This window comes from Lepisosteus oculatus, chromosome 4 (genome assembly GCF_040954835.1).
Source record: "Lepisosteus oculatus isolate fLepOcu1 chromosome 4, fLepOcu1.hap2, whole genome shotgun sequence".
In the NCBI taxonomy this organism is placed as follows: Eukaryota; Metazoa; Chordata; class Actinopteri; order Semionotiformes; family Lepisosteidae; genus Lepisosteus; species Lepisosteus oculatus.
This window is the reverse complement of record NC_090699.1, coordinates 61,605,483-61,631,382: the sequence shown is the minus strand read 5'-3', so window position 1 is coordinate 61,631,382 and position 25,900 is coordinate 61,605,483. Positions and strand designations below refer to the sequence as shown.

At 36.6% G+C, this 25,900-nt stretch overlaps 1 protein-coding gene across 2 annotated transcripts in view; it reads right to left on the bottom strand.

Moving 5' to 3' along the window:
- atp2b2 (ATPase plasma membrane Ca2+ transporting 2) overlaps window positions 1-25,900 on the bottom strand; it is a 169,117-nt gene that overhangs the window by 135,674 nt on the left and 7,543 nt on the right. The window contains exon 1 of one of the 2 annotated variants that reach the window (XM_015348203.2): window positions 8,646-8,663. The exons of the other annotated variant lie outside the window; for it this stretch is intronic. The gene's annotated coding sequence lies outside the window, so the exon portion shown is untranslated. Of the gene's footprint in view, window positions 1-8,645; window positions 8,664-25,900 lie in introns of those variants that run through there. 2 annotated transcript variants of the gene reach the window in all.

The following is a 25,900-nucleotide window of genomic DNA, read 5'->3' as shown; positions in this document are numbered from 1 at the left end:
GTAATGGATGACAGGATCCCCTAGTGAGCTTCTGCAAGGGAGGATGAGCAGGTGGCATCTCCCTTATAAAAGGGAGCTTCAGGAAAGAAAACACAATGTTGTACAGTCAAATAGTCCTGCAATGCTTAGTTTTAGATACAGTGGCAGTACAGTTCAGTTACTGCCGTGTAGTATTGGATGTTCAGTGCACAATAAATACATTTGTTCTTCCATGTTGATGTCTTTAATTACTGCAGAACATCTTAACATTTCAAAAATCTTCACAAGTACACAGCCCTCTGTTTCCTCCTTATGCTCAATAGTAGGCAATCAACTGTTATTGTTACAAAGCATTCAAAAAAAGTTAGTTAACCAAACATAAAATGAAATAAAAAAAGTCTAAATATCACTTTCCTGCAATGTGGTATAAAACCTAAATGAAATATTTGACATTCTTTAACATAAAGAAGTTTGATAAAGTGCTGCAAGAACACATTTTAGTCAGGAAGTGTCATTGGTAATGTTCTGTAGTGGCATTTTATGTTTTTAAGTGCTGTGACAAAGTAAGAGTAAGTGGAACTCTATAGTGAGAGAAAAAACAAAAGGGCAGAAAGATTAAAAAAAGTCTCTCAGGAAAACTCAGGGTTAGTAAGCTTGTTCAACAAAACTGAGAAAATTCACAGAACATTGTATTCTTCTGAGACTCTAAAGCTGACGACATGTTGAGTTCTCTGGTATAAAAATGTTACAAAGATAAGACCTATGGATCTATGCAGAAGCTATCATATCATACAATGAAAATGACTGAAACCAAAGATAATATAATATCAGAGAAACAGGCATACTGTATAACCATACAGAACAAACAACTCAATATGCAACTACCGTAAATAATTTAAACTACTGTGCTAGAAATCAAATCCAAGTATGATTTAAGTAGTTCTATGTTCTGCACTCAATACTGAATATGTGTTTCAATGTTGAACCATAAAATGAGAGAAGTGTTTTTTCTGAAAAACTGGTATGTGACAACATTCAAGATAACTTTAAAATCCATTTTGAACCAACCTTTTTTCAGTGTTTTATTTAAATTTCTGTTCATCATCCAATACCAAATTGTATCAAGTTCAATCTGAAATTCATTTTTATCTTAAAATCGAGATGCTTGCACGTTCATCAGTTATTCAATGAAGTCATTACCACACAGGCCACGTAACTTCACAATAAAGCCACTGTGGAACTCTGCTTAAACACAACAAAGGAAAGTCTGGTCAAGTTAAAAGGTACTACACCAACATACACTTTAACTGCTTCTTCTTTTAAATTGCAATTAGTGTAGATTATTAATTTTTAAACACTTTATGGTGAGGCATATGGTATGCCTCAGATATGATGCCTTTCATGACAGAAGCACATTCTATAGCTCATAATGCATACAACATTTACATTAAACAAATTAAAGTCACATTGCGCACTATTTTTCAAAGATGCCTACTGTGAAGATTGTTCACACCATGTTTCACAGTTTGAGTGCTTCATGCTGTGTAGAGGTTATCTTTAACCTGTGAAGATAAAATATGACAGCTTTTTCTGTCCACATGGACATCCTGCTATTCTTCCTTGATCACCTGCAGGCAATTTTCAGTGTCTCAAGGATGTCTTTTAAAATGAGACTAGCTACAGACTACCCATGACAAGATCAATAACAACAAAAATAAAGAACACAGGACAGGAATATTTTGCCTATTTCCTCATTATAAGTCAATTCAATGCATAACCCTTTGTAAACCTAAGGCTAAGTTTTAATTAATACACAGTGAAGCATTACACTAAAATGTACTACACAAAGGCTTGAATGTTGATGGTTAAATGTGCCACATTTTTTGGCAACATGGTGCCTGTTGTCCTGTTCCCCAAGATTTACAGAAAGAAATCACTCCACTCTGGGACTCCTTAGTGGTTCAGACATTGAAAATGCTCTCTCAAACTGCTGGTGGAGCTCAATGACCTAGAACTTGCATATTCTAGTCTGGGTCACATCACTAGTCGACTGTGACCAGGTTTCCCAGGCAGAATTGACTAATTTGTAAAGATCCATTACTTGGGATTACTTGGCCAGGATTCTCCTGACTCCTGACAAAATTGCATCTCCTAAGACTTCATGAGCACCTGCAGGCTGGCAGTGATGTCAGGGAGAGACGCACCTCCAATAGCTGCAGATTCGCCTGTCAGGCGTTTGCTGCATGTTAAAAGATGAATGACCTAATGGCTGGGCACATACTGTAAGAGGAGCCTGTCTGGCCTTTGTCATTCTCTCCATGAAGTACTGCAGTTTGTAGCTGCAAACTGAGACTTAGGTTAAACTGGCAAATCCAAATTAAGTGGGTATAAAATAAAAACAGGAAGGATTTGAATCTTGCAAATTAAAGATATACTGTCATTTGTATTGGTAACACTCCAGATCACAGTACTGGTGTACTTCAAAAGCTTGCTTATTATGGTAGCAAGAACACATACAGAGTAAATGAAATTGGAATAATAACACAGCATTGTTTAGTTAGGAAATCTCAGAAAACTATCTTCAGTACTTTATCTAGTACAAAAACAGTTCCAATAAACACTATGTCAAGGCCATGTTTAATTTTACATACAGTAGATAATCAACAACCTCAAAACTTGTAAAAGGTTTTACTCTAAGATTTGTAAATGGCCTGCCAGGATCTAGAGTCCTCTGTGTTTTGTTCCAACCTGAGAAGTTGATTAAATGATTTGCCTAGTCATTTTCTTACTTAGATATAAATGTAATTTTTCTTAATGCCTTTTAGAGTGGATTACTCAAAACGTACTGTACAGTAAAAAAGGCACAGCTGCCTATAGAATAAAATACTTAGAGCCTAGTTAGGAGTACTGTATTGTAATTCTGCTGTTCATTTTAAAAATTAGGCTATGTAACACAGAGTGCCTGAAGATACTATAGTAGGCCCTTCAGGAACTGAGTTTGAAACTCTTTACAGTATGTGGTTAAAATCCCAAAAGTACTTATGACACATCTGGTGTCAACCAGAGAATTACACAAGGATAACTATACAGTATCTTTGTTGTACATCCTATTTATCTAGCATTTATGAAAACAACCCAACTGCTTGCTTCTCCTTTTTACTGTAATTCTAGAGAGGTGCTTATATCCAAACACATTTGTGAAGTTCATACTCTCCTGAAAGACTTCAGTGCTTCCCGGTAATGACTATAGATCAGCTAATGCACTGAAATCCTGTACCTCAAAGTATATCTGAACTTTGTGCTTTTAAGAGTGGACTTGTCCCAGGGGGAATTTTACTTTGATGACTTCATTCCAAATAATAAATGAAAAGCTTACAGTACTAGCTTTGGAAGGTTAGATGGATATTTTTTTATTAAAATGAATGGCCTGTCAGTTTTAGAATATCTGATGGCTACCAGCCACAACCCAATTATAAATGTGCATTTGTGTTTGTATACTGGCAAGCTTTAATTAATGTAGACTAGAGAAAGAAAAAAGCAATCTGTAGATTCCTTATTGTTCTTTGTGAAAGCAAACATTGACTCTAAGGCTAATAAGTAGTAGCACCGATAGAGCTGGAACTGGACAAAACGTATCTCGGAAAAAGGCTCCTGGGCATGTTTCCAGAAGATCTTTACACAAACTCTGGGGTGGCTAATATATTACAATACCCATAAAACAAGGCTTGCCCTTCTGAGGGAGGGTGTTATTTCAAACTGAACGTAGTTAATCCTCAGAGATATTTAACAAAAGAACTTAACCTTTCAATGTGTGCGGCTGGATCTGAGTCAAATAATTATGTATTAAAGAATTAAAAGAAGCACTCACATATATATGAAACAATACCAAGTGGGGATATGATAGTTCAGTAAGAGTATATTATTTATTTCCTATGGAATGATGCTTTACAACGTCTTTTTTTCTTTTGATCTTTTTTTTAATCCAGAGGGCTTGGAAATATCTTCATATGTACTGTATACAGCTCAAAGTCGATACCCTTCACTGACAACTGAGTGCCCTACATTTTCAGGATCAGTTATAGATTGCTGCATCCCTCAGCAGGATAAGAAACTTTATGACACAGGATGAATGAATGGTTTAACACCCCCTTAATCTTTTCTGAAAAATATGATAGGGCTCTATTAAAGCAGAGAAATACTTTATGTCTCAAGGTCCCAGAAAGCACTTTTTTGTAACTTGCATTCAAGTGGTTTGTCTGTATGAGAACATACGACTTTCTAAGATGTGTCACCCCCGACATCCCTCCCTAGAGGGCGCTCCACTGCTCTCATTATTGTTCGTGTCATTTAGCTCTCCAGGTGTACCCTTTTAGTGTTATTATTTAAAGACCAGCTCCTCCAGTCCTCGGGGCTCATCATTAGGGTAAGATGTCGCGAGGCCCGCCTAGCACCAGGAAACCCTACGTCCGTCTCCTGAGGGCATAGGCCTCATCCCCGACACCTCCTGCTTCCTGAGCCCGGGGTCTGGAGGATCTCGCCCCGTCACCCTTGGACCTCCATGTTTCGTTTGTCCGTGTGCTCCCCTCTCCCGGGGATTTTAACTTTGTCACGTCCCAGGATGGATTTCCAGTTGATGGACTTTCGGACCGTGCTTTGACCTGCCCTTGGACCCGTTTGGATTTGGATGCCGTTTTGTCTTCCCCGTACACCGTCTCACGGACTGTCACTATTATTTTGTGCACTATTAAACCCCTGTGAGTTCCTTTTTACTACGCCTCCTGTTTTCTCCAGCTCTAACCGCATCGCATAGGGTCTTCTACAAGATCTGACATGGGTTCCAGTCCGTGTCCGTTACAAGATGTCCCACAGCCCAATATCGACATCCAACCATGCTTAGCTTACGAGATCTGATGAATCCAGGCTTTAAGGTGTTCACACTGCTGTTATGATACTTTTTTAAGGAAGTACACATTTAAAGACTTGTAAAAGCCAGTTAGCAGTACAGAATTTGAAAATACCAAAATAAATCACTATAGCTTGTGAATCAAAGTATTTCAAAAAGACAGATTAACTGAAATGTCACTAATCCATTTTCTAAAGACACCAAAACTGTATAAGGCTTAGTGTATTTTTCTCTACTTTCAGAAATGGGCATCCAATTACGTTTGTATTGATTTTGTTTTACATCCAGATGAATCTTAAAGCCTTCAGAACATTTAACAACAGTGACAACGAACAAGCTAATTAACTTTAGGCCTGATAAGGTAAAGAAATAAAGATGAAATTCCAAACATCTATACAATCGAACTCCGATGGAAAGAGGACAGGAATTCCCCCAGTAGTGCACATGAGATCTTACATGAAGAAATCTTTCACCCTTGCAAGTCCCTTACAATGGACGTGAAGTGAAGATCCAATCGTATACAGCAAAGCTGCTTCCTGAAGTATCTATTTAGATTAAAAATGCCAGTTTGTTAGCACATCAGATGACGAAAGCACGCTGGACCACATGACATGCTAATGTGTTCCTGCAGTCACCTAAATGCGGGCTCCCAAAAGCATATAAACCAATTTGACAGGAAGCACCGAACAGCCTCCCAAGGGGGCCATTTTCTCGCTTATGTAATTATTATAAACAGCCAATTAATTATGTACAATAATTGAAATGAGCAACCCCTGGAGTGAGTTGACACATTTTAAAGGTTGTGTGCAGTTCTCTTATATGTCCCACTCCTGTCTGCATGACTTCATCGATAATATCTCGTAGGGCACTTTAATGTCTTTTTAAGCTGTTCTTTTGAGTCTGCCATTATCATTATCAAGTTATTTATTCTCATGACTATAAGGGCTCTTTCCACTGGGCAGTATTTTCCATTGCTCAAAATGTAAGAAACTACTATCTGATGGAGCCAAGATTTTCCGTTATTGTCGATTCAGTGTGTCATGGATTGGACAACTTACTGTACATTTCCCCCACAAGTAAAGATCAGATGATACCTCATAAAAATCACATAACACGGATGGCACTGGATCATCAACATCACTATCATTAATGACCCCACTCGTTTAATACCTACAATACTATAAACAGAGCAAAAAGCAATGCCAGCACAGATATTTATAAAATGGTTTCCAAATCATTCATCATCAACAGGAATCAAAGCTTGATAACAGCTGCAATTAAATAAGAACATTACCACTTGCACTAAAACTGCAGTATTCTCTCCTCAGTCTTCAGAGACTATAAGTCCATTGGTGTTTTAAAATCACAACTTAAAATGCATTGTTTTATCTCACATATATGTTTTCTCTTTTTATTGTTATTTCCATACTTTTGAACATGTACAGTATAGGATTCTTCCCATTTGAGTTCTGCTTTTAAATGTAATTTAAATATAATTTCTGTTTCTTATTGTAAACTTGATCTTACAAATGCATGCACCTTGAGAGGAAAATATAGTTTATATTCTCATCTCCATCGGTACCTGGTTTACACGAGTTGACTATGTTTGACTAGGTTGCAAAGTGTGAGTCTGGGGATAGTTATTTACTGTGCCATAAGGTTTGTTTAGACTGATGGCATACTGCAGGCATACTAATAGCCTACAGCAATGTAATGTAGCAGAATGGCTGGCCACATTTTCAGCCAACTCCTCTAAATCAGCTCAAGAAACCATCACTAGCTGTGTCAGTCACATGATGCTGAAACTAGAACACGAATGTGTTCGATCTCTGAAACTCTAGCAAAAGAAAAATAAAACTTATTTTCTTCTATTACTTCTATGTACAGATGTACGTGCAATCTACAGTATATACATGCAATCAGAACTTAAAATTCATGTCGTCAGATATATTTGTTTCCCCACAAATTACTAACTTAAACATAAAAAAGAGAGGAACCAATGGGACTAAACAATATTAATATTGTAAAGGATAATCCCAAAATAATTCAGCAGCTGCATAATTTCTTTAAATTACTTTCGTCTTTTATTTTCCAATAATTATTATACTTTTAAGCGTGCTTCCAACAAGAAACATTGCCACTCTCTGTGGCAATTGTGATATAGCCCTCCCACGTGTTCAATGTTACTCTGTAAAACACACAAGACAGTTTTCGAATGATGAAACAGAAAAATCCAAAACTACTTTTTGCTTACTGCTGGGATGTGATGTTCATGAATGCACATTTCTCAAGCTTGATATCTACACAGAAATCACTGAAAGTTGTTTTTTTCACTATAATTAATAATTAATACAAATTCCTTACACTATATACAGGTAATGGGGACTCCCCCCCACCACCACCAATGTGCAGCCCCGCCTGGATATTCTGACGGCAGCCAGAGTGCGCCAGTACACTCCCCACGCACCAGCTCTCAGTGGGGAGGAGAGCAGACTGATGGAGCCAGTTCAGAAATGGTAATACCTTTCCCAGGAGGTCTCCCATCCAGGCACTGACCAGGCTCCAACCTGCTTAGCTTCAGGTGGTTGCAGGGTGTATTAGCAGCAAACACAAAACAATTAATAACACCTACACAGAGACCTGACACACAGATTCTTAATGAATAATTCTAGTTCTTAGAATAAGCATGGGTGCAGTGTCCTACATTCAAGTACTTCCGGATGAATCCTATAGTTTTATGTAGGTCAAAAACCAACATACAGTTCAGTATAGAGGAGACAACATGTTGTTAGTACTATACACACATAGTGAACAAGCCAAAACCACACTTTTACAAGAATCATAACAATGTTTCAGCATATTGCAGTATATTATAAATATATAAATATTTGCAGATGTTAAAAAAGAAACAAATCCTGATTGACTTCATATCTGAAATTTTGAACTGGATCTTCCCACGTGTTTCCTACCCCCTAAGTGTCTCTGAACTTGGCATCAGTATTGTTAAAGCAAATGTTCCCACAATCACGTAAGCACAGAGTATACATTTTATTTTCCATTTTAAGACTTAATGGGCTCACTTCAAGATTTTCCATGTACGTTAACTCTGAATGAAAAACATTTTGTTCTTAATTTAGTACTGCTGATGTGCAAAGATACTCTTGAAGTTTGAGAATAACCAGACAGTCTCTGTTCTGCACTGTTTCAAAGATAAAACAATCTCCAAAAAATGAATTAACAGACCAAACAACTTCACTAAATATATGTCATTTAATTTCTGCATTTTGCTACCATTTAAGTATTATAAATGACAGCTATAGTAATTATTCTGTATTAACAGGCCCTAGAGCTGTACGAAAACACTTTTCGGATAACTGTGCTATGCCTAGATATCACTTCACTTTCATTATTTCATTATGGAATTAATCAGCTTCCCTTCCAATTTCTCCACTAGGGCTATGAATGTACTGTACTCTTGCTGTTCTTAACTATTTTTTTAAACTACAGAAAGCTTAGTATCTGCCAAAAAAGAAATGCTACCCACAATTAAAGTACTTTGTCCCAACACAATACACACATTTGAAATTTTCAAGATATGCATTATGTAGTTAGAGTTGTAGGCACAGGACAACAAAAAATAAACCTTCACTTACTGCAGAGCAAACATTTCAGGAGTAGTCCCTGAACAACAAAAAGAGTTAACACCACTCAACACTGCTACAAATCTGTATGCTGAACAGAAAAAAAAATAAATAGTACTTACTCTAAAACGTGTGTGAAAGTATCAGATAATTTACATAAACATCCTGTGTTCTTCGGTACTATAAACAGTCAGCACAGCCAGATCACACTTTTCCATAGAGACAATGTATTTGTCATGGGAAAACACATTTTGAGGCCTAGACAGCAAGCAACTCTCAGCTGGAGCTCTTCCTGTGACATTATGAAAGAAACAGTGGTGTCCTGCATAGTTACAACCAAGTCAAATCTAAGCTCCATGAGATCACATAAGGGCAGTACAGAACAGCTGCAGCAAACCCTTCACAACAGGTGACCACAGTTAAATAATTGCCAGTTTTTTTCAAAGTAAAAGAGATTGTATCGTTTGATTTCAGCCGGATTTCTTGGATTTGGACAATCTTAAGAGTCGGGGGAACAAGAGTGAGAGTGAACCAGTTCTCTACTGTAGCTTTAACACTGTAGCCTCAACAGCTGCACAGCTTGTGCCACTGCAATGTTTTCACAGACAACCCTCAACATTATCCTCTAAATCCAAAATAATCTGTCCCTCAAAATCATTACAGGACAATATATAATGGATTGCACAGCTATTTTTATCAAATTCCACCCGTCTGTCTTCGATAAGCACAGCACAAAGTAACAGGATTGCTGATAAAATGTGCTACCAAGCAGTTTAAGTCCATTTATTCTTTTTTATCCTGCTGTAAAAAAAGAAAGCAACACTCTAGGGGCATGAATACGTCTCCATCGCTCAAATGTATTAGAAAAAGAAATTCTGCATTCAAATAAATTCACAAAATCAGTTACATCTCATTCACAGGGGTTTATTCATTCTGAAGCTGCAATAAAGAAGAGCAGAGGCCAGACGTAGTTGAAATATCACTGTAGGTGAGTAATGAATTACAGCAAAAGTTAATTCAGAACACAGAGCTAAACACCCCCGGTTCGCAAATGTATCTCATGCAAGATGAGATACAGAAGCATGCCGTCAATATTCAAGGTCCTTACTGAGCTGGAAAAAGGACTTCCCATGCCCTTTACGTGAGAGCTGGAGATCTCTCACCAGCAGCACTGTCTTAAAATAGAGACAACCGGGTTTATCCTATATTTAGAATGTAACATTCACTTTTCAGTGCTTGGTACATGGCCATATGTACCTTCCAAAAAGGAACTGACACTCGCACTATGTCCACATACTATTCATTATTTACAACACTGCAACACATGAAATAAATATTGTTAAGATTGAAGATTTTGGTTTCAGCCTTAGTGGACAACAAGCATTGTGGCACTGAAGAATTTTCATACAGATTTTTTAAATACTTGCGACATGCAAAATCTTCATTTCTTCAGGTTTTTTTTTACCTAAAAATCCAAAGTTTTATTCAAAATTATTTTCCATAAACTACAGAAATGTCAGTGTAGTACAGTAGTGTCAATTAAATTTAAGCCTTTGTTGTGGTATGTGCAATCACAGGATCACATTGCCCATGCTATTTTTCAAAAAATGAAGAACAACGAACAGTAAACAACGTTTCCCTTTGAATAAGTATGAAAATGAGCTAAGGTTCACGTTTCTCAGTTCCACGTCTCAACAGTTCACTTTAAATAGAGAAAAATGTTGACAATATGATACAGTTCAATGGTCCCAGCCTTGGTCCTGAGCTGACCCTTGTGTCTCCTGGTTTTTTTTTTTCATTCCAGCTGAGTTCTTCACAAGATAATGGTTTTCCAATTTCTACTGGAGGCTTTTAAATTTGCTTTGAGCTCTTAAAAATCGAACAGGATTTAAAATTTATATCTACCCTTTACTGGTTTCTGAGTTTCAGAACAGCCCTTTTTTCAGGTGTGCTGACCGAAATGTGACCAACTGGAATGTTTGATACATTGTCATTTTCATTTGTTTGTCTTCATCATACTGTAAATTGATCACTCATCAAGTAACTCTTTAGCCAGAAATAAAAAAACAGACACTCAATATACAAGTTGAGAAGAGACGTCCTAATTGTATGTTGACATTGTGAAAACAAAACCTACAGAGGCAGTCAAACCAAGATCAATTAAAGGATGTCAATTAACAACAGTGATTTACAGCTCAGTAAGATATACTGTACTGTAGATACAGGACTAGGACTGGAAACCAGTACTCTAGATAATGGATACTTGTCATGGTACTCTGTAATCTCAACCTGAAACACAGAGGAGTGTCAGAAAAAATAATAAATAAATTGTAAAATTCTAGACTTCTGAATTTTTTCTGGACTGTTATTCATTACTTTGTTTGGATTCCATTGTAACCAAAACTCACCCCAACCCTTAGTGAATTCCTAATTAAAAAGACTGATAATTTACAAAGGGAAGATGGGTCTAAAGATCAGTTCATTCTATTTAAATTAGCAAAACCAAAAATAGCCAGCAGCAAGAGAATGGGCATCTCAAAATAAATTAAAATGAATTCTCTAAAAGAAGAAAATCCCAAAACACAATCCCAACAGAATTTAAAACTAATTTACACATTTTGAGGCTTCTTAATGGATGAAAAGGATCTCCTAGGATTTCCTATAAGGAAGTCTTGCACAGGACACAATTAGAAATGACTGGGGGCACAGCAGAAACGAAGCTGATGGAAACAGTAATGAATTTGTATATCAATTTTGTTCATCGTCATTTTCAACACAGAACATCAGGCATACCGTACACCAAGAAAGCAGGCTCATCCTAAAACATTTTGGGAACCTCAGTAAGCGACTCATACTAGACATTCCTGCCCCTGAGCAAATCAGAACAAAAGGATCTTGGAAGATACTCCTGTCAACACTTCCAAAATTATCTCAGATTGTCAGCTGCAAACTGCCGTTAAAGATCTGGCTGGGTTAGTGAAGAAAAAAGTCTTAATTCAAAAAAGCCACCGGGCTTTTAAAACTACCACACAATGTACCAGAAGGTATGAAAGGCATATCTGCAAAAAGAGTATTAGTGGGCATCCACATTAAAGAGAGTATGGTGGGTTTTTGATTTTTTTGTCTTCTATTTGTTTCCATTCGGATTATTATCTCTTCTGGCACTCATTTAGAGTCAAGAATCCAGTCCGTCTTCTTCCCAAACCAATAAGGGCAGATCCTGTAACTTTCTTTGCTGCAGATGGGGAGAAATGTCTGATTCATCTTGCAGTTGAAGAAGAAAAAAAGCAAATCATGAATCAGCGTGTTTCCCATTTGTTTCTATGTTTTACAGATTTAAATGAACTTAATCAACACCAGTCATGCTGACAGCTGGCCATCTAAGTAAAAGCAAGAAATCTTCAGCACACTATTCTCCATACAAGGTACATTTCAAACCAGAGTACAGTTTACAGAAGCACACAAAGGGAAACAAGGAAGTATAAATGCTGCATTCATACTTCTGCATTAGGTTTTAGTGTTCAGTTTGACAAGAATTATCAGAGTATTTTACTGATTGGCTCTTCATCTGAGGTCATTAAATCACAACTGGGTGCATCCTTGCTACTAGCTGGTAATTCTGTATATTAAAGTCCATGACGTGTTTGACACCTAACACATGCTTAATGATAAAAGCAACATGGTTTTACAGTTCATTCGCTTACTTCTTGTAAAGGAGTAGGAACAAACTAACGAAACATCTGAGTTAATAGAAATATTCTCCCCCAGTGCAGGACAGAATGGTGTATGTCCAGGCTACACATTCTGTCTGCACTTTTTTCCAGGTATACTATGTATCGCAATGACCAAATATACCTCCTGCTCCCTTAGAAATACCTGATAATTGTTAATGAAATTGATTCCCCATCCAGTAAAAGGTGTCTGCAGTTAATGTGCGATTTCAAACCCAATTTTAAGAACAAGCACACCTTTCCAGATTCTGATGTGGATGTGTATGATCTACTGGCCTTCTTCAGAAAGTTAGAAGCGTGCTATTTCCAGCTTCACAGCTAAAGCCAGCAACACTCAGGCTTGTCCAGTTTTCCTCATACTAGCTCTGTTTCTTTCACAGGGTGCATTTCAGCTTTGCCCCAGTTGTCCTTTTGTCCAGAGAGGAATATGCTTAAAAGACTCAAGATGCAATGCATGTAGTTTGATATTTGTTATTATTGCTGGAGTTTGTCGAAATTATTTTGTAAAATATGGTGAGAGAAACTTTTAAACAATCTAAGAAACCTTGAGTGTGAGACTACCATCATACAACTAGGGACCACTGGAAGATCTGTCTCGAACTTTTTCATCGACATACGGAGTTTGTAAGAGTGATGTCTTTAGAGTTACATCCTACCATGACAAGCAAGTATTTCAATAAACAATCAGTCAAACATAAAAAGCTTAAGAAAGAAAGAAATTTTAAGTCATTGTTCTTTGGGAGGGTAATTGCCCCCGATAGCAGTGATTATATAGCACCGCTGCTGAGATTCTGATGTAGACTGATGTAATGCAGGCCAAAATAACACAGATTATTCTGCACTTCAATCCATGCCTTACAGCAAGCAGAATGCATGAATTCTCAAATCATCATTCGCTAAAAAAATCATTAATTTAATGAAAAGGTCGGGGTTTCGTTTCTTTTTAAGATGAACATGGAATACAAGACAAACACCACCAGCAATGTATTGCAGAGTTCATTACGACAGACAATGATGCAATTAAAATCTTCTTTTACTGCAAGGCTTAAAAGCTAGCCTAACAAAGTGAATTGAGTGAGTTACGCCCCTTTATTGCTGTTAAATTAAATGTAAATTGTTTATTTAATTCTCCCAAGAAAGCAAACCACACTGGGTATAGCGCAGTAATAGCACACAGGGAGCAAAAGGTTCATTAGATGAGAGAAGGTTCATATTGCTCCTTGCTAATATCATGTGCATCATGTCAACTTCTTTCAGCTACAACCTAAGGTAAGACTAAAAACCAAGACTTAGAAATCCCATAGCTTTCATAAATGTGAATGCACCATTGCATAGGAACGTATTACTTTACATTTGCAAAATATAGAAAAATCTTGCAATTTAGTAACAGCATGTAGATTCTAGGTATCAGCACAACCTTACGACCTATTTGTATAAACAAAATGAATAATTTATACACATCATTAATAACGTTATGCTCCATTAGCGACCATATTTTTCATTGTAGAGCATATTTTAACATTTGTAACAAAGCCTATTGTGAAGAATACCAATTAAACATTTAAATGTTTTAAACACCATTTATATATCCATGTTTCATTAGGTTTAGGGCAAGTGGTTCAGATACAATTATTGGTTTGAGTCATCTAAGTTTCTAAAGTTCTGAGGCAAAACATTTGACTTTTTTATTTTGCATATTAAAAAACCATAAGCAATGAAAAGCGGCTATTTGCTAAAAGTCAAGTACTGTATCATCCCTGCATGAGTAAATTATCACCATGTTATCACCATAGGCTATAATATATATACAAGCTGTAAAATATTCAAAAGTGATACAATTTAAACTGCATGTTTTTGTCAATAACAAAAAATATATCAAATGTTTGCCACAGAAAAGAAACAAATACTATGAGCACTGTCAAAGTGGGAATGCTCTAAAAAAGTATTTACAGACAACTCTGCAGAGGATTTTAGCTGTCAAATAATCAATGTGTCCTGAAGTTTACTTCTGGGAATTGATGACAGAACGCTGTTCAAAGCAATTCAAAATCAGAAGACTATGAGCCTAACAAATGGGCCTGTATGTGATACAGTACAATGTCCTCAAATGTGCTTATAAAGTTTGCATCCATTTATCTTATTAAAAAACACAGATTTAAGGTGCTTAGTACTTTCTTTAGACAGGTAACATCTGTGCATTTTATAACATGCAGTTTACAAGGACAAGCTATTTCTTATCCTTACTCTCAGAAAACTGTGTTATGAATTAGACCTCACGTAACTAGACTACCATGTGCATCAACAACCAGCACTTTTGTCTGACTTTGCTGTAAAACTAGTTCTAATCCAACGTAGAGGAAGATCCTGTACCTTCTATTAGCACAGACGTTCATTCCCAAATCACTACAAAAATTCTACTTGAAGTGGTTACAGCTCTTCCAGTATTTCAACCATCCCCCACTTCTCTCATTAATAGCCCCGAACCACAACAGACATGGGCCAAAAATCCTACTGTAAGTATTCCACTTAGCTCTTCTGTATGTGACAACTCAATTATTGATGCATTTATCTCATCCACAAAACTATCAATGAAATAAATAATGTTCTATGTTCTTTCAGTTGACAACAGCCGCCACTCCAGCAATAACTAACCTGTTCTGCTTTAATGATTCAGTTATTCAACAGCTGTATTTCTTGCATAACATTATTGTTCGGTTTTGCTCAGAGGTGCCTGATTCAGTAGCCCTTCCAAAATCAGTGTGGCAATACTATGAAATGCCACAGTACTCAGCTACAACATTAAACCCTCTAGAAATACTTAAATATAACAAAAGAAACAGTAAAATTGCTTCTCCAGAACAAAACGCGGTCATAACACTTGACAGAATTTCATTCTTTATTTTTGGTGTATATTTTGCAACAGTAAGTCTCTGTCAGCTTGTGTTAAAGCTTGAAGTACATTTGTTGTACTGTATGTGGCACTGTCAGGGTCAGCAAACATAGTGAATCAAAAGAACTCCAAGACATGATACTCATTTGGTATAAAACTGCTTAGTAATGGGGCAGAAACATGTCAGGAAGGATTTTTATCATAAGCGGGGAATAATTTTCCACTCCTCCCACAGAAGGAAGAATAAAGCATTTGTAAAAATACACCAGAGTACAGACCCAAACACCCTGCTGGTTTTCTTTCTCTCTCAGCCCTGAGTTGCACGACGCAACCCTTGATTGATCTAGTAATAGGATTAAAGTGAACTATTCCACTTCATAAGTAACTTGAGATCTTCCAAGTCTGGAGCAGCTGAAAGGTCCCCATGCAAGCAACTTGTTAGTTCATTTAAGGATTCAATTCAGTAACAAGCTTGTCTGGAATGAAAGCCTGCAGGTAAAGTATGTGGGCCTGCAGAACCAGGACTGGGAACCCTCATTTCTAGATGAGTGGTTTGTATTGGGTTTTAAATTGGTTTAAATGTTTTCATTCTATGTCTGGGAAAGATCATCCCCATGACCCATGACCTAGATGGAAGTTTTGTAGCCACTCCAATGGACTTCCATTAATGCTTCACTCTTCCCTCTGTGAAAAGAGTGGAAGATGACATGTAGATCGTGACAAAAAAGCAAGATAAATGGGTATAACAATTTCACTTGAGTCATTTCATCTCAAGCTAAAATAAAAGTGACTACTACTGGTCACACATGCCTTAAGCTAGTGTTTTAACAACACTGGTTAAAAGACTGTACTACATACTACTAGAACATTTTGTTGTGTGGTTTTATTAATCTAAATTATATCCAAATACTTTTATGCAGCTGGTCATTTTGCTGAAAGAATCTTCAGAAAGACCGTGTCCAGATGTACTACAGCAGTGACCCACCTCGGATATAAACCCACAACCTGCCAGTGCTGATTCTAGAGCCCTAACTGCTCATCCACAACACATTTAAGTGGAAAAAAACTCGAACAATCATGCACACAACTCAGAACCTCTTTCATGACAGCCTGCTTTGCGTCTTCTTGGTTAGCACATTGTGTTTTCCATTTCTTTAGGTGCCGAGACTCAGCTTTCAAAACCATTTCCAGAGATCCAGATCACCCTAATAATCCATGAACGCAGCTCGTTGCCACAGCCCAGGAATTGGGGGTAATGACACTAAAATGCCTTTATAATAGTTCCATTTACCAAAAACATTTTTCAAGCCTCAGACAATGCCTCAGACAATGTGTCACCCTTAACAAATGCTGTTTCATCTTTAAGATCATGAAGCTGTGAGGTCTCAACATGGATCCCTTATGCTTCAGGTCTCACAGCAGGCTTTGGAAAGAGATGCTGACTGCAACCCACCTGCAAGAAAAGCTGATTCACTCAGCATTGTTTGGTCTCAAGATAATGTCACTTGCCGCTAATTTGACTTGTCTGGAGCTTATTACGTGACTTACATTTAGAAGAATAGTTTGCAGATGCAACGCAGGAATGGAAATGAACCATCTCTTCCCATGATTTGTGTGCTTAGACTTAATTTGTTTGCATTCCACACTTTGATCAGATATAAAATAACAGGCTTCTTTTTTTCATTGTCATTTCACACATCTGCTTCAGGTCCCTGTAAGGTGTCGTTCAGATTTTACATAGAACAATTTAACTTGTCACTTAAAGTCTCACAAAATAATGCTGAATCATTTCCCCAATATTGTATCTTAGATGCCTCTTAAGGGGATAGAAGACTCTTTAAGCCCTCATTAACAGTAAGGTTACTTACTGTAACTAACTGTACTAAATTTTAATTACATTTGGCTAAAGTAAGATGGAAGTCCACTGAAATATCATTTTGTAAAATGCTGCCATTTGTGACTGATAGGGTGTGGCTTACCACGATTAAGAAAAGGGTTTGACAGGGTGTTCCCTCCCCACTTTATGCTGTGTATCATGATTGTAAAATGTAGCCTATATTTCTAAAATAGCATCGCAGAGCAGGGACAACATAATTTAAAAGAAGAGCTTAAAATGTTACATGAAAGGTATAACCTCTTCCGAGGGCAAAATACAACCGCAAAGAAAGAAACTGTTCACACAAGGAAGCAGGCTAAACTAGGGTAATCAAATTGCAAAGTTGAAGCAACAAAGATTATGCTTCCTACAGTAAAGGCAACAGATTAGAGGTTCTAATAATAATTAGAATACTATTGATAAAACCTCACATGAGGTGTTCCTTCAAAGACGCTTGTTTAGAGATGTCTGCGGGTCACCTAAGAAAGAGGAGCATCATCGATAATGCCAGTAACACGGCACTGATGGCAGATTTGGGGGCAATTTTGCATTAATAAAACAGCCTGAGCAGACAGAATGTGCAAGACAAGGCTATCACTTCTGGCTTTCTGAGGACTGACAAGTACGTCGCACTGGAAAACTGCCCTGGTTCACAGCAGTCAATCCAGCCTAAGCAAAGTCACAGCATGAAACAAACACGTGGGGAACAAATTATCCAGCTGAGTGATCAGACTGATATCCTTTCTGCCCTTTTTTATTTATGTATTTCATGAAAACAGCAATATTCTGAAGGCCTACAGCAGCGAGTCCTACCACGTGCCAGAATAAATGTGGGATTTTATTAGATCTGGTTTTCCCTCTGGTGCAGTTAATTCTTTTACGATGACACAACTTTGGAATGATACAGTTAAGAATTCACATGCCTTCCAAATCATGACTATTCCAATTTTTCTTGTCATAAGCTGAAGAACAACAAAAAAAAAGTATCTTAGGGATCACCGATGCCAAGTTCACCTTGTTTTTAACCTAATTTACTATTGTAATGAGTCTACAAAATACCATATAATAGTACATTACAAGGTAATTAGTCCATTACATGGTTTGACCGCTGTACTGATGAAAATGTTCTAAAGACACAGGATTGTTAGGGGTTGGAACTTCAAATAATTCGGTATCTGAGTAGGCCTATTCTATTTTTAGAAGTTTCAGGTATTCAAAAACTCAACCTCAAATTAGAATGACAGGTCTTAAATCTATTAGCAACAATATTGCAGTAATATAATCAATCTTGAGTGCAGTGATAAGCATGACAAAATTGCTATAGTTATATAAATAATTCAGGTGGGTAGCTGCGTCAGGATGCGTAGGCTGCAAAGGAACAAGTAAAGGTTTAGTCCATGCTGAAAAGAGAAGAAAGGAAACACAACGTTTCCACTGTGGAGCCTTCTTCGGGTTCCTCACACCCGAAGAAGGCTCCACAGTCGAAATGTTGTGTTTCCTTTCTTCTCTTTTCAGCATGGAATAAACCTATTACTTGTTCTGTTATATAAATAATACAATTTATGTAAATATATAAAAGGGTAGGAATACCAGAAGGACCACTGTCAAAGTGCTTTATAAAAAGAAGTCTCAAGTGACCTGGTAATCAATAGGTAATTAAAGGCTTAGTGGTGACCTTCTGAAGGATTGTCAATTTGATCCTAGGATGTAATATGAGAACACACAAGTACCTACAGTAGTTCATAAAGTCTTAGTACTCATAAACCTGTGCTTTTTAGGAGCATGTGTACAGTACAACCAAAAACAGAAATAAAAGAAACTCATTTTAAAGGCAAATCCTCCATACAATCTGATGTGGAACCTTCAAATCCAGATTTTATTAATACAAGATATAGCATACCTTTTCTTTAGCAAGAAAATAGGAAAATGGGTCACTGGACAAGTAAATCCTCAGATGAAAATAATTAAAGATTAATGCTAAAGCCTGACCCTCCGTAAAAAGACTAATTACTGGTGGGAGTCATCCATCCAGTGATCAGGCCATGTGATACAGGCTCGGTGAACTCATTCCTCAACCTCATATAACATACGCAAACCTTTAAGGTATTGTATCACATGTACAGGACTCCACTAAGCGGTGTTCTTGGAAGACATCAAAGTAAATTATTGATTTGCTGAAGTCAGGTTTGAAGTATTTTTAATTAATGAAGAGGAATGGAAATTGGCCCAAAATAACACCTGAACGTGAATATTTGGAACTAGAAAGCATCTCTAGTGCAGCATCTCAGACAGACACAGTTTCAGCAAATGTAAATTGGGACAGCTGATCATACTGCATTCTGCATCACTGTCCCGGCTTATACATGTTTGAAGTATATTAGTACTGTTCTCAACTAAATAAAAACAGTTTACACTTTGCTACAGAAAACAACTGTGCCATGAACAATTGAAAAATACTGAAAGAGTGGCCTGACAGAGGTTGTAGGAATATGATAAAGTAATAACAATGACATTAATGATTGTGTTAAATTGTTTTTTTATGGGTTGGCACAGTGGTGCAGATGTTAGTGTTGCTGCCTTGCAACACTGGGGCCATGGGTTCAACTACTGGGGTTATATCAATGTGAAGTTTGTATGTTCTCTCCATGTTCACACAGGTTTCCTCCTGGTGCTCCTGTTTCCTTCCATAGCCCAAAGACAGGAGATACTGGTACTGTAGGTGTACTGGCTCATGAGAAGACTGGTCCTGGTGTGAGTGTGTGCACGTTTGTGTCTGTGTGTGCTCTGTGAAAGACAGGCATCTCTTCCAGGGTGTCTCCCACCTTGAGCCCATTACCAGCTCCCTCACGTACTGGATAAAGTGGATGGATGTTTTTATAACTCATAGTAGAAGAAAAATATTTAAAATATAAAATGTTTATAATTTCATGCTAGCGTTTAAATAATACTCAGCCTGCGGTTACATGTAACATAAGCCCAAGGTATTTTAAATACTTGTATGACATCGAAAACATGTTGAAGTAGGGAGTAAATAAACTGAACCATATTATCCAAAAACAACAATAATAATATATTTTTAGCACAGCTCATCAGCAGGACGTGAATTCAATCTGAGAGATGCTCTGTAAAAGAACATCTGAATAAACACTGCTCAGCAGGCTTACTAAATGAAAACCTAGCTATTTATGTGATATACTGTCCGCTGTGCGTATTGATGAATTGATCATATTTGTTGGTACACATTTCACCAAGTGCTTCATTGAACACTTGCTCCAATGAAAAAGCATACAATAATGTCGCAATGGCTTAAAATGAAACAATAATCATTTTTTGTGGTAAGACAATGCATTAATAAATTGCTATTTATTGATTATACTGGGAACACATCTAATTATAACTAAGGGGTTAAGAAGTAAACTATTGTCAAGAACAACACTCACAATTCACAATGTTATCTAATCTTTCTCTATGTCATTTTCAAGACTCTGATATTTAAGTGTTGCTTCAAATTCATAAAGAATTAACAATCCCCCACACTAAGGCAACACCAGCCATCTGATAAGCGTTACTTTGCCAAAACAATATGATCTGCTGAAATTGCTATTCATTAGTTTGCAATGTCCTTATTAAATCTACCATGACAGTGAATTAAGACTTGAATCAAGCAGTTTCACTTGGGTAGTTAGAATTTAATAAGTGTAGCAACCAACCAACTTTTGACGCGAAGACCACAACAGTAAAATGTGATGTTATAGCCACTCAAGGTTTGTAACCAAAGAGGAATTCATACCCACAGCAGACAACATAATAAACAGCCTTCCCAATTGGTGATCAGTTGCTTTTCTTGCTAGATTTCTGTCTCAAACAAAAACTGCATGCAAAACAAAGACAGCACTATAGATTTCTTAAATTTGCAACCTAACTAGAAGAAACTGGTGCTTTTAGGAAGGAATACGGGAGGTGGTACCTTACGGTATACTGTACTCAATACTCAATAATTAAATAGTCACTTCAGTCCAGAGGCATTAATGAACTCCTAGTCATTTAGTGAAGTGTGGTGATGGAAAGCCTGGAGTGTCTGGTGCTGTTCCTCTGTATGTTTCTCATCTTTTCATCTCCCTCTGTAGCTGTCCACATTCACTTACCAGGCTTCAAAGTACTGTACACTGTACAGTTTCTTGTAACTGAGAGCACAGGTGGAGAGTCTCCAGCTTCAATGTTCTCCTTTGACATGGATGGAGTACTACAGAGGGATGTTACAGCAGGTTCTAGGCACTGCTATTCTTTCTGAGACCAAAATACTTTTTTCTGAAGTGGTATCTGAGTAAAAAGTGTCTAAACGTTAGCCAACATTTTAGCTGCCTTGCTTCGTATGAAAGTAGTTCTGTGAGCGCACCAGTTTGGATTGTCAGTGTCACATACTGTACCTGTGATGTGTCAAGTTCTAAATGTATAATAATTTTCAAACCTGATTTGAAAACAAATAATACCACCAAAATATTTTTTACATTATAACGAGAAAACATATAGTATTATATTGTTTACGGTAGAAACTGATTGAAGATTTTTATATAATGTATTTTTTCAATAGCCAATTCATTTTTGTTAAGGAGCTCTCATTATTTCACAACAGTTATTACATGTCCATACTGAATAAAGCAAAACATTTTTTTCAATGGTTATCATATTCATATAACATACTAATGCTGCAAAGCACATAAAAAAAGGACCCAACAGAGTCTGATTAGAGCTGAACTGCGCCAGTACATTACATAAGAAATTTGTAAATACAGTATCTTGAGCTAAGACTGAACACTACATTAGTCATCATTTCACTTTATAACAGAATCAAAAATATTACAGTGGTCTTTGTTTTTTTCTAAGTTTGACTTTCCATTTCATGTAGACAAACAACACTACACAAAATTTGCCCGTATTTTGTTTAGTATGGAAGGTATTTGTGTTTAATCTTGCCACATATCTTAATCCTTTAAGCCATTAGCTAATGGAATGAAGATGAAACCGGAGAAAGAAATAGCTCACGATGTGCCCAGCTTAATTTAGAATTTTGTTATTTGGTAGAAGAAGGTGGAGGAAGGTTTGATATGAAAAGAAAGGACATTTTCAGGGCCCTCCAGAATTTAGAACATTAATTTAGGTACTATGATATCTCTTCTACAGGTTCCAAGGTCACTGATGGACAACAACCCATAGAAATGCACAAACATAAACAAATCAATGATGGATCATTCTTCATCCTGTCACGAAAACAAAAGAAGCTGCATTGACTTAAGCATACATTAATTCAGCTGGACCAGAATAAAATTGTGTAGCAAGCACTCAGTGGGGCTACTCACTTCAGTCACTTTGCTGTCTCATGACTAGGGTACAAACTTGACAAACCTGCTAGCATTTTTTTTAAAGTTACTGCTCTGAGAAAATAAGGCCAAACAAAAAACAGCTTGACCAACTATAGTCCTGTCAAATCTGCAAATCAAATCAAATCTGATCTATTTCAATATAACCAGAAGGAGTTTAGTTTCTTATCTGAGAAAAAATAACACATTTCCGAACCAGCTTCTTTCCAGTTAAGCACAACTTGACTGACAGATGGTCAACAACTGCCAGGACTGCACCATGTACACATTTCATCTTATAAAAACAACTGGCAGATATAGAAAACATTCACATGGTGAAAAGCTTTGAAAAGGTAGGTTTTCTATACTTCAGCACCATTTGCCCAGAACTGGATATCATCTATTCTTTTCAATGGCACTAATGTATCGACTTCATTACACAGTGCTACAGCTGAAAAGTAGGTCACATATGAAAGAATGACTAATTTTATTACCATCAAAGCATTATTTTTATAGATATAATTTGAAGATCTGTCATTTATGTTCCCTTCAGAAAAAAACATAAAAAGACACTGAAAGAACAGCTGAGATTGGTTTATACTGTATACACCAGCTCTCCTAGATCTGATTTTGCCCTGTGTTTTGAAGACCTAGAATGGCATTTTGTTTTGATTAGCATGTGACTGAACATTTTCTATACAAATTTTGATATCTTAGCAACTGTTGCTACTCAACTAAACGGAAAATAAAGTTTGCAATCCACATTTTAATGGAACAGTTCACACATACTGGTTTATGTGTACTGCATGTAACTTTAAAATTAAAAAAAATTCCTTTTAAAAAGATTTTTTATATCTTAGATCTATTTTTGGAGGGTCGTTTGTCATCAGCTTCTTCAGCCTAAAAGTCTGAGAGGCTAAAGAGTGAGATACAGTCCATGAAAGTTTGTATAAACTTTGCAAAACTGAACAAGCTCTGTGGAGCAATATTAATTTAAGTAACATATGGAGGTCAATATTTTTCATCTGAATTAGACCTTTATCTAAGCAGATCAAAACACAATAAATGTTACTGGAGAATAATCAACTATTGTTGAAACATAACCATCCACAACAATTTAAATTTTGCATTTTGCCCCTTATGACATTGGTTTGATATGTGTTTCTCTTTCTTATAAAGAGCGGACCTTCTAACTTTTTCCAGACATATACACTAATTGGGCTTTATTATTTTAAAATTCGTGAACCTTTTGGATTTAATTTACTGGTCACTATTCATATTATGTAAACATCTACTGGCCACTACTACTGGGCCTTTTAAATTCAATTACAAGCTGAACACCCAAAAAGAACGCTCTCCACAGACTTCTATTTTACAAATCTCAATTCTATATAATTTCATAATATTAAAATATGTTTCCTCAGCAACTCCTCTTCACATACCTCAGATATGTATATGCACATGGTTAGGATTGCAAAGCTGTAGCTGTGTTAATACTGAATGAAAACGGCCCCTGCTACCTTTAATATAAGCAGTGTTGTGAATTTCAGAATGACACAGTCATACCCATGCCTGGTCAAAATAAGTTAATAACCAATAAATGCAACTCAGCCATTATACTGCAAGTTAAAGAGGCATGTCAGGAATGTTAAGTCTCTGAACAAGAAATGTAAGTGACTGGTTCCATTTCTCTGACATGAGGACAAAGTGTATTTACGGAAAATAATCACTCTGGTTATAGCACCCCTATACATACAGGATAATGTGTCTTTACCAACGTATTGCTATTTCTTAACTGGGCCTGGGATTAATTTTTAATTAGTGAGGATTTGTTCTTTGTAAGCAACAAAGAAAACCTGATTATACTTCGGCAGCTGTGGAAAAACTAAACAAAAATATCACAATTCATAATTAATTACAATCAAGCACGATGCTCATGCATTGCGAAAATCAACATGACGAGGCTACATTCCAATGAAAAAATAACAAACAGGAGCCAAATGCTTCAATCAACAGGGGTGAATGTCATTCTCCACAGCATAGGAGACAAAGGTCAAAGAGTAAAGGAATATGTTTTTATCTCCTGTCTGTTACATTTAATTTAACTAGGCAGTGACTTTGATATTGAAAGACTTGACACATCGCAGTTTCACCCCTTGAAGGTGATGTTTGGGACCATTTGAAGGAAACATTGATTTTCACTCTTTTCAAGTATTTTTGGATTAATAGCGTGTGAGGCTGTTAAAGCAAAGATTTGAAACTCTGTGGAATGAACTTTAATTAATTAACTTTACGGCTGCTTCTTAAAATGCTTTCACCAGATCATCTTTAAAAAAAAAACAGGAAATATTGTTAAAACTATGCTTCTTTTCAAACAAATTTACTACATTCCAACTTTACACTCAGTTTATTAAAACATGCTCAGAAACCACACAAGTTGTTTTCTTTTTTCTACTCTAAAAAGTATAGACAATCACAGAGCTATTTATGTTTTGTGGAATTCTAGAAGAGACAATAAAGGTGACAATAAAGACTGAAGAAATTACATGGCCATCATCAAAAATACATTTTCTGCTCTTAAGATATATATTGCTTAGAATAAAGGCCTACTAGCCTAGTTTATAAGATGTACTGTTCTTCTAACTGGACCTAAATATGCCCATCAATACAAAAAACAAATTGTAGATATTGAAAGAGTTAAGTTCAGTCCTCATTTGAACTCATTCCTCTTAAATACTATCATACATATAAATTGTGCCTCCCTTTGAGATAATTAACCGTATAAAAAGTTTGAGGAATCCTGATCTTACTTCCTTAAGCAAATTTGGACTGATTAAAGCACACCGTTCCTTATTGTATAACTCCTTGCCATCTTACTCATTTTCTTCTTTAGTAAACAACACAGTCAGGAGCTATAGTTTCTTCATTCTTTGATCCACTGTTATTAACTGAATAATATCTCAACCTTTGGCAGGTTCAGAACCCTGCACCTGAATCAGAATCATGAGCTGCGCACATGGGCAGCTTGGTAGAATAAGATTACTTCAGGGAAATAAAACAACTTTTTTTAGATGCTAACACTAATATAAAGGACTAAAGGCTGCCTTTCCCTTTTTGTTGAATTCTTAAAAGATTTATTTTCAGCCAGAATTAATCCTCACAACAAAACGTACGTTAGGAACAGAGTATTACAAGTTCTTTAGCTAATTGAAAAAAGAGCTTCTTGACATTTTGTTTTCAGTGCTGGCATGGCATACCAGAGCTCTGGAAGCTATTAACATTAAGAAAGCTTCGCCAAGCTGCCAGGCCTCTTGAGTGTTAGCATGTGTGTATGGAACAAGCAGCCTTTTCCTTGAAAACAATATCATGACATCTACGAACCTACTGTAGTTTGCGATGTTAACACAATGAAGTTTCCTCCACTGCTGATATAATTAATAAAGAATTCATTATAAACCTCAGGTTTTAAACAGAGCACCAGCAGGCCTCTGCTGAGATTATTTTCTCATTCATTTCTATGGTT